This window comes from Pinus tabuliformis, chromosome X, assembly GCF_031772625.1.
Source record: "Pinus tabuliformis cultivar Carrire ecotype Pingquan chromosome X, CPIR1, whole genome shotgun sequence".
Classification (NCBI taxonomy): domain Eukaryota; kingdom Viridiplantae; phylum Streptophyta; class Pinopsida; order Pinales; family Pinaceae; genus Pinus; species Pinus tabuliformis.
Window position 1 is genome coordinate 384,927,872 of NC_142308.1, and position 10,982 is coordinate 384,938,853.

General features: G+C 37.1%; 2 pseudogenes; both read right to left on the bottom strand.

Annotated features, from left to right (window-relative positions):
• Positions 1 to 3,210: 3,210 nt before the first annotated feature.
• Positions 3,211 to 4,583, bottom strand: LOC149140150 (damage-control phosphatase At2g17340 pseudogene; annotated as a pseudogene).
• Positions 4,584 to 5,342: 759 nt separating this feature from the next.
• On the bottom strand, positions 5,343 to 7,274 carry LOC149140151 (U-box domain-containing protein 13 pseudogene; annotated as a pseudogene).
• Between the last annotated feature and the right edge of the window lie 3,708 nt (positions 7,275 to 10,982).

Sequence of the window (10,982 nt, forward strand, 5' to 3'; positions counted from 1 at the left end):
GCTGGAGAGAAGCCAAGATTTCCTGTGAGCATCTGTGAGGATTGTACTGAGAGCTGGCTAGCTATGAGAGTTAAGGCTTTGTATAATTCCTATGTATTTCCACCATGTATGATAATACAATAGTGTGGGGTTTTTAGCTGAGGCTTTCCCCAAAGTATTTTCATGTGTATTGTGCGATTGATTCTTCTTCTTCTGGTTATATTGTTCAGCTCGATCTCTAAGCTTCCACAAATTGATAGTAGAAGTAGGTTATAGTATTCTACTTTGATTTATATTGCATTATCGGGTTAACATACCAACATATTTTCTACAAAATGTCTAATAATTTTATATAGTCTCCATATAAAATATCGATGATATTTAAGGTAAAAGAAATTTATATTATAAAATTTGGGCGAATCATTTCTATAAAAAATAGAAATTAGTGAATATTTATTTGGGGAAAAGTATGGAAAATTAGCCCATTTGCGAATATTAGCCTTAAAATTTTCCTTATAGAAAAACTTCCAAAAAATCACACTACAAACAACTCGACTATAATATTTCCTTGCTCTAATCGAAAAACCACTCACCTCTCTGCATATGATTTAACACCAACCCACGGATATCAAGTCAATATGCTATGTCCACGAGCATATATGTATATGTGCGTCAACAGAACAAATTAAAACGACAATCATGACCCCACTACATTGTTTGTCGAGTTATTATGAGAGAATTTGTCTTCCAAAATTCATATATATATATATATACAAAATTCTCTCCACTAAACATTGAGCATTGACCAACGATGACTTCTTATATTATGTGAGAGAAACGTGATATGTGTAAGGGAGGAAGAGGGTAATTTAAGGTAAGGGGGTGCCTTGCTTTGTTGGTGGTCATGATTTCTCTCACATTATTATACTTATGGTGGGTAGGATATATTACATTATTTTAGGTAGAATATATTATATTGAGTTTTGTATTGATCATATATTGTTTCTTTTATTAAAAAAAAATTGAAACTTATCCAAAGTTTAATATTTGAAATTTATTAATTTTAAATAATATTAAAATTTATTTATCTAGAACATTATTTCAACTCTTTCATATATTATTTTATAATGATGGCAGGAAGGATTTCAATGTACTTCATCATTAATTTAATTAACACAGTATTGTACAACCCAGACTCCACTTTGTATTCTGCAGTCTATGGGGCTAGAATCACTCGTTTTCATGTAAGATTTCATTTTGACACCTGACGCCATTAACGTACAGAGGATTCATAGTTCTGAGGATTTTTATACTATGTAAAGCTAGACCCAGATCCAACTAAACTAAACATGCATTTTATTGAATGAAATAATTTCATATACAAATGGAAGGTTGTAGAAAAATAAATTATGGATTGTATCACTTGTTCATTAAAGAGATGAAACTGTAAATATGGATGGAAATGATAACATTTAAACCACATAGATCGACTTTCATGTTAGCATTGCCATAATCATACGTGTAGGAAGTTACGAGCCTACAATAGTCTTTCCACTAACAATTGGAGCGTACACCAGCCTGGAATTTCAATCTTCCAAGTAAAGGATAACTAGCAATTGCCCCTAAAGGTGCAAAGGTACATCGAAGGAATTGAATATTTAGAAAAATCATATCACCACGAACACAACCCACTGTTAAATGCATGTGCATAAGATCTGCCAAACTATCCAATTTAAGCGCCATGAGGTGAGCGCACTGTTCCATAAAATATTGACAGAACTTGCCCAATTGTATCACGCCCAACTATTTGTCTTTTAATACCATACGGTCCTCCCCATTACAATATTTTTCAGGCTTGGTCTCTAGTGAGATGAGGCATTGGCATCGAGGTCATAGAACTTCAGTGTCTTGATCATATCAAACTCCACCATGAATAAGTGAACGTATGCCCACCCATTTCTAGTGAGGGCAAACAAGCCTAGATACTATTTTGACACAGTGTTGATTGGAGATATGTGGGGCATGATGATGAAGGCTAATCCATTTGTCATTTATTATTATACAATCCACAAATGTCAGCCCACCTGATGGATGAAATTACAAAATACAGCATGGTCATGCATGCAGGTATTTAGGAGCATAAATAAAGAAGCAGAGAAATTTTACAAATTTGTTTCGGCTAAATAACTGGCAAACACCGCATGGTTTCCTATTTATTGTGGAGAAAATGAGTGGGTCATTCCTTACTATTAGCAAATTTAAAATTAAGTGGATCATTTTATAAGGAAAAGAAACAACAACACTAGTGAGTAGAGTGAGGATGAGGGATGAGGTACCATGTGGGAGGGTCATTCTAGCTAGAAACATGACCATGCTCCATCAAAAGTTGGAATGGATGGTGCAACCAACTTAGAATTAAAGCTACATGGGCCTTCTCAAGCGTGAAAAGCTAGAACACACTTATATATAAGAAGGAGCATGGCCTTCCCATGAATACACATTGGACATTGTCCACATTTGACGAAATGGCAGTCATAAAGCTTGGTCTCTAGGTCTCTGGCTACACTATAATTCACATTTGAACCATAGTAACCAAATTTGCCTGAATTGAGGCGAAGAATACAAAAATTCGAAAGTCTAATTTGTACACCAAATAGTACGAGGAAATTCGATCTATTTTGCAGTAGTTAGTATTCTAATCGATTTAGAAGGCTTGTCTGAACACACAATAGATAGGGGTACTTGCACATTGATGCATGCAAATAGAAGGAAATGAATTGGAAGGTTATTATTAATTTAGAAATTTCTTTTTTATAATTTCTATTTTGTTTTGAATGTTTGGAAAGTCCAAAAAATAGTGAATGAAATAATTTGAACACTGAAAGTGTGTAAATTTGATTAGGAATATATTTAAGTTTTGAAATTAAGAGAGATTTTGAAGGGATGAAGGTAGTGCTATATTTTTTAATTGTGTTTTAAATTTTTTATATTATATATAATTATTAGATTTTAATTGTGTTTTACAATTTTTAGATTATTTATAATTGTTAAATTATTTAAATATTAAAATGAAGAGGAAAATGAATGGAAGGTATCACACTTACAGGAAGAGAAATATATATCTTTAAATATTTTTAAGATAAATATTATCGATTTATTGAAAATATTTTCTCTGATCAAACTTGAATCTGAATTCAAATTTCAACTTTCTAACTATGATTTGAGCTACACTTAGAGATTGATCTCAATCCCACGACCCATACCCTCCAAAACAACCCAATTAACATCATTTTATAAATATGCAAGCTAAAGCGATACATAAATTAGTTCCAAAATTTACAATAATAAGGTTCTTTGTGTCTACTCCCATCATATATTCCCTCCCATTTTTCATGTCTTTCACTTTTGAGACAATTTCCACCAATTCAGAGTAAGTAACATCGTTAATAGATAGTAAGACTTTTGGGACAAATTCCATCAATTCAGACTAAGTAAAATAGTTAATGGATGGTAAATCATTGGCGGCTAAAACCACATATGTACTTCATCGAAACAACTCTTTTGCAAAAGGTAATATACCTACTACAAGATCTATGCCAAAATTATCCCCAAACATGACAACCTTTTTTCCAAGACATCCTCATCTAGCATGACTTGAATGTTTCCAAGTCATCAATGACCCATGGCCAAGGTAGTAAGTTTTCACAACTAGCCAAAAAGGATATTCCATCCCTTTCGAACACTTCAGCAAGCTTTGCAACACCCAAATAAAAAATATTGCATGCAAATATTCCCCTTATCAAGTTTTCTAAATGCTTCCCTCCATCTTCAGTACTATCAAAGAGTGTTACAACTTGAACTTGTTCAAATAGGATCAAATATATTGCATTCTCTTCTTCTTTAACTTTTTTAAATATGTCTTTGAAACCCACTTCCCTTAGGCACTACTCCTGTAGTCTACACAAAAATACACAATCAGGTGGTCTTTTGTGGCTTTCAGGATCTTCCTGTAATTCATCCAGTATTTTTCCATACCTCTTTGAAAACTTAGCTGCTCTAGCCTGGGCATCTGAAACAGAATCATCTAGATCTACATGTTTCCTAAAAGAGGTGATGGGCTTCCCAAAGATGTCAATCCAAGCGATCTCAACTGAAGTGACTATTTGAGCTCACCACAAACTTGGCTTCAAACTTGATGGAAAGATTGTGGAATTGTTGATCCAACAGTTAGAGTTGGATGGAGATCCTCACAAGTTTTCTTTGCCCGATGAGCTGCTCATTGTTGACCCATCACACATGATGATGAATACAATCCTGCCGCCAACCACAAACGGCAAGCACTAGTGAACGAAGGACGGACACGATGAAAGAGTTCAAGTACCCATAAAGCACATATCGCAGATTGACGAGCTAACTGAAAAGTTCCACCATAAATCTAATAGCGAGACCACTAAATGGCTCTTCAGAACATATGGGCTATCTACAATGAGGCCACAATAGGCCATTCAATGACCGCAACATGTATTTCCACTTCCACCATCAATGATATGAGCTTCAATGGCGCTTACGTCAGTCCCGATAACGACAACTTGATTCCCTCTCATGATGATTTGTATAATGTTGCAGGACATTAGGAATAAGGAAATTTTATAGAGGCCACTCTCAATGCAAATCCAACTTCACTGCAATATGGGTTTGAACCTCTTTCACTTCCCTGCAATCTCAATTTTCCACCTTCCGTAGCCCAGGAACTACAACTGAATTGCAATTCACTTCATACCCTTAGCAACAAACTGTGACACACCCAAATTTTATTAACTTTCAGTCATAATTTCCTAATGCCAGAGGAAGAATGAGAGTGAATGATGGATTGATTAGGGAGGGGAGCAAGCACATTTGAACCACCAAAGGAATTATACAGGATTTGTATGTTGATTCAATGGGCATTGTGAGTAAAGGAAATGGTGCCATTGCAGATGGCCTCTCCATTGAATGATCGATCAAACCCAGCAGTGATCGAGGAGTCTAAATGAAAGAGAGAAAGCGTCTATCTTTTTAACCAAGAAAAATCTTGCTTTTCCAAAAGGATGTCATGCTTCAACAATTTTATCCACACCACATAGCCTTCACATATAACAAAAGAATATTACTCTCCACACATTCCTACATCCTCATCTCACAACCACTTGGAGTATTTCACCTTATGGCTATGACACAAGTTTCAATTTTCTAATAAATATACAATAAAACCACAAGGAGATGATCTTTGACCACCATACCAAAAAGGAATGCACGAATGAGCCAACCAATGCTTGATTGCTTGTCTATTCCAAATATTGTAATCAGCTACTTGGAGCTTGCTCTCATCTGTTGATGTGCTCTAATAATGAAGCAGCCTTGCGCTTAGCTCTTGTTGTGCCATTCTGGACCAAATCTAACAAGGGTTCATAAGCTCCAAGTTCTCGGGCTGCAACAAGATGTTGTGGATCACTTGTACATAATGCAAGCAAAACAAAAACTGCATTTTCCAGGTTTCGAGGTGAGCCAACTCTGATTAATTCTACCAATATTGGGATTGCATCAGCATTGTCGATAGTTATTTTCCCCTCTTGATGACTTGCAATAATTGCCAGTATAGCAAGCACTTCATCAACCATCCCTGCACTAGGATCTACCAGCAAATGCATCAATGGGGACACAACACCAGCTCTCACAGACTTGCCTTGTTACCTTGATAGATTGATAAATTGAAGAGTGTTGTGGCAACATCTTTCTTGCCTCTCTGGCTCCCCTCACAAAGCAAGCCAACCAAAGCACACCAGATGCACCAATGGTTATCTTGTTCTCATCAACAACTGACAAACTAAATAGAGTTGTAGCAATATTTTCTCTTGCTTCAATGCTACCAACCTTGAGAACCTCAACAATAGGAGGAATTTCCCCAGCCATAACTATTGCACCCTTGTTGTTTTCATAAATGGAAAGGTTAAGAAGAGTTGTCATAGAATGCTCTTGTGTTCTAGCATCTAGTGTGGACAACAGATTAACTAACAAAGGAATGGCCCCAACCTCTGCAATACAAATACTGTTATCTGCATTTATTTTGGCTAGAAGACGTAGCTCACCAGCGGCTGATTTTTGGTCTTCAGGATTCCTACTCGATAAATTTTGTAGAAGAACATCCATAGTTGCTCGGTCACTAGATTTATCAAGCATAGATCCACATGCCTTTCCATATCTACTACAACCCAATCTCTTTGGTAGTTCAACTACATTAGTTTCACATCATTGTGCAATCAGACTTTGCAATACATAGTTAGGTGTCAAAACTACATGCGGCAACATCCATTGTGTTTTTGGACAAGTTCTATGTGCAGAATCTATTGATTTCTATATGCAAGACCATTCATATGTCTGTCATGTAGCCACAATAACAGGATCGTTCATTAGCTCCAGGGAAATCGGACAACGAAATTCGTCATGCATAATAGGAGAGTTGGATTTAGCTGTAAGACCACCATAAGTATTCAATCCTTTCTCACTATCAAGAGCATCCATCTCAGGATTCTCTGTCAAAAGTAAGTTCTTCAACCTACTCATAATACTTGAAATTTCCTCTAACCTCTCACCAGCGTCTCCACGTTTGATAACAATATCATGTAGTGCCAGTGATTCTTGCTTAAGATAGACAATGGTTTTGAGTTGTAACCTTTTTGCTAATCTTCTTAATATCGGTTGGTCAACATCTCTATCACTCCTATGAGACAAGACAATACTTAGATCTTTCTCGAGTTCCAAATCAGGTGTGTCAGCTCTTCCTTTAGCTCTTTTGAACTGGGCATGTACAAGTTCAACCTGTTCTCGAACTTCATTTGACAATCCAAGTTCTTCATAAGCCCGTTCACTTAAAGCCTGCTCCAACTAAATAGTTACACTGTGAAATTTGCCTGCAACTTGCTTTCTTTCTAGAGCTGTGAACAAATTGTTGCCCTCGTGGCCAATTTTGAGGATCTCCACAACATGTTTAAGAGTCAAGCGAAGAGATTGAAAGCCTATAGGGTATTATCCTTAAGTAGGGGATCCTTCATTTCCTTGAGTTCTTCAAACATGGCTGCTAATAATTTGAGCCTTCTCACCAGATTAGCGCCTTCTTTCTTCAGATAGTTCCTGCATTCCCCAACACCTGCAATCTCGTTCACCAATTCCATGTACGATTCCACCACCACCATAACATCCTTGCCATCTCCTCCTACTTCCACTAAATACATCTCCAAATCTGGCACCCCCACCCCCATAATTTCTGTTGCCACCTCTAACCGATGATCTATTGGAATCCCATTTCAACATGAGTGTCTGAGAAAACAAAACATCATAGAAATAGTCGCTTCCTTCTTCACGCGATCCAATTTCCCTGACCTATGACTTATTGAGCTTGCTCTGGACCTTAAACCATAGTTAGTATGAGGTCTTGCGCTCTAACATCGTTGGGTTTGTTGTCACTGTCAGCCGACTCGAACAACCACAATTAGTATGAGGTTCCTAGGCTCTAATGTTGTTGGGTTTTTTGTCATTGTTAGTTGACTCAAACAACCACGATTAGTATGAGGTTCTTGGGCTCTAATGTCACTAGGTTTGTTGTCATTGTCGGCCAACTCGAACAAACACGGTTAGTATGAGGCTCCTAGGCTCTAATGTTGTTGGGTTTGTTGCATCTTCTATGCATCTATCTATATATTCCCTCCATCATGTTGTCCTCTATCTAGCATGGAGGGTACGACACCGCCTTGAACATGGAAGACGACAAAGCCTAGTTCTTCACCTCGCCACACATACAAATATTTGAAAAAGGGTGTACACGTGTTATATTTTCACTAGCTATAACAACGAAACTAGAGTGTTGGGAATGGTGGGAATGAATAGTGTTTGCTGGTGAAACCTCACAAGAGAACACCTTTGGTGTAATTAAAAAGCGATTATTCAGTGTATCACTAGATATGGGGTTATTCGGATCACTAGATATAGGGCCCAGTCGCTCAAAATTACACCTTTTTGTTTGGTCATGTTTGTTAGTGTCGGTATCTTCATCCCTCCGTCAGTGATCAAATTCTCTTGTTGCATTGCATGTTAGGTGTCTCACCCAATCAGCTACATTCCATTAGGATCATGGATCATCTGACGGTAGTGGCTTATTATACATTTTCCCTCATGTGCTGGCCCATTTTCATTCATCTAGATCATCTGCAGTCAATTTTTGTCTTTAAATCTGTAAAAGTCATTTTTAGGGTTTTAGGTCTCATTAGGTCTAGGGTTTTTGTCAATAAGGTCTCAAAATGCTCAGTGATGGTCAGCAGACACATGGGGAAGTGAAATAAAGTTCCAGCAACTATAATTTCCATAACCACTCACTTAGTGATTGATTTTTCCTCAAAACCCTGTTTTGATGAAAAACAGAGTATTTTATGTTTTTATGTATAAATTTGATGTATTTCGGTTCTTTTATATGTAAACAGCTTCAATGGCAAGCCTGGTCACCTTGCCAAGCTTCAGCAAATCCATCCCCTACAAGGCAAACAAAAAATCAAATCATTCAGTTCATCAAAGGTAAAAATGAAGTTAACTGCCCAAAAATAGAGTTTAAAAAGTAAGTCACAATACAAACATTACAAAAGTGGGTTTAATGAGTGAAAAATCAAAATCTCGTGTATATAACTCCTTGGTCATGTTCAAAGAGCTCATTTGCATTCAAAGGAGAAATATTGAGAAAGAGAAGGTCGTGTTGGAGAAAAGGAGCAAGATTGAAGCAAAACTGTGCAAGTTCAGGGGCGTGGCGCATTGGGTCGTAGGCGCAGCGCATTGGGCCGCCCTCCACAGCGCAAAAAATACACTAGCGTGATGCATAGAGCAGGCGCGGCGTGTTGGGTTTGTGGCGCGGCGCATAGAGCTGCAAGCCCGATTTCACCCATAAACTCTCTCAAATTTCCAAATTTGCTCAATCCTATGGTTTGCAAGGCAAGAATCAGAAACTTGAAGGCCAAGTTGAAGAAGGCATCAAGGAGGTGAAAAGAGCATGATAGACTTCAGATCTTGGCTGAGCCTTCCTTGGCCCAACACAACTCTTAATGGAGGACACTCGGCCCAAATTTCAAAAAAATTGGGACACTTTTTGCAATTTTGGAATTTTTGCCTTAAAAAACAGGCTTTTCTGCCCAATGCGCCACACCACCTGGTACTCACTTTTGATGGGTACCTCATTTTGAGGAAAACTCAACATATTTGGATTTGTCATGAAAAAATATGCATGCTCACAAATGGCCAAGAAATTTTGACAGGTTTTGGGCTTCTAAAAAGGTCAAAAACACCCCAGAAATGACCTTTTTGCCCATTTTTTGACACACAGGAAGAAGTCTTGGGAGAACTCAGTTTTGGAGGGGAAAATGGAGGCCAAATTCAAAAATTATACTTGTTTTGGAAAGTAGACAGGAAGACCTTTCCAACAAGCACACTTGGAGCAAATTTGGACACCGGGAAGGCCTCCAAAATCAGTTGCAAAAAGGCGCTACGCATAGGGAAATCGGCGCGACGCATTGGAGGAATTTTGCTCATTTTTGGTCAAAAACTCTGTTTTTCGCCTAGTTTTTTCACAGTTTGACTTTTTTCCTTCTAATTGTCAAACTCATGATGTAATTTAATGTGACATGATGGATTTTGATGTAATTATGCTAAATTTTCACTCATAGAGGTAGATTCATCCATGAAAAGGTAGTTTGCAACTGAATGAATCAGTTCCCTAGTTTTTAGAGGCAAGCTATTCCACTGCCTACTTTTTAGTTCTCAGTTTAGAATTTGTTGGAATAGCTCCTAAACTCATGAGCTCGACCCCTAGAGGCTAGGATGAGTTGTTGTTTGCCTATATCTTGTGTTTTTTCAATCATTAGCATGGTTGGACTTTTGGGAAAGCTTGGAGCTTCATTGTATACTCATTTCAACAGTTTGGCTAAGGAATAGACCAGTGGTTTGCAGCACTTTATGGGATTCATGTGGCATCTTGCTTTGGTATTGTGTTTTCTTCTGTAATTGTAAGTCTACATGTGTTTTATGTATGCCATATCTCTCTTTATTTCATCTTAACTAAATCAAACAAGGATAAAGGTAGAATACATTGAAAGTGCAGTGCTCTACCTAGGGTTTGCTTAGTTATCTATGTTTTCAGCTGTTTGAAAAGGATCCCTGAGTTTTTCATGCCCTTTTAAACTCCTCATCTGTCTAAAACCTCTCCATATCATTCAATTTGAAGTACCAAATCACTTGCCTACCTTGCCCCATAGAGATCTCTGCAAAACTGAGCCTCATTCCTCAGGCCCAAATCTGCCTTTCACATTTGAGCCAACAAAACATCATCAAATTCAATCAAACACCTCTGTACGCATACCTAGCCTAAAATCAATCATTACATTAGTCATCTCAAACTTCATTGGCTATCTTTTCTGAGATTGACAAGGAGAGAGCCCTCTCCCGACCTGGTAGGGCTAGCTACCAGGTTAAGCGTGGTTTGATGTTACCCTAAATCCTACCTTTCTCAGCCTGAGGTAGATTTAGGCACTAACAATGTTGAGTAAAACTGCTATGAATGTCTCTTGTTGTTTGATTATTAGTTTTAGTTAGAGTAAAATTGTTATGAATGTTTCTTTTTATTTGGTTATTAGTTTGAGTGGTTTAACGAGGTCACAATTTTTCTTGGAAAACAGTGGAAATTTTGACAAGATTTTGATAAAAATTCCCAGAAATTTTGTGAAATCTAGGTTATAACTGTCAAGCTTCAGAATTTTGGGTGTCCCAAAGGTTTTTTATGGTGTTGAACCCATTTCCACCATATAAAACATAAATAAATAAATAAATTGAAATACTTTTATGGTTGAATTTTTTGAAAAAAAAAATGATTGAATTTCGGTAAAAAAAATTTCCAAATAAAATTGTGAACCTCATACATAAATAATTTCTATATA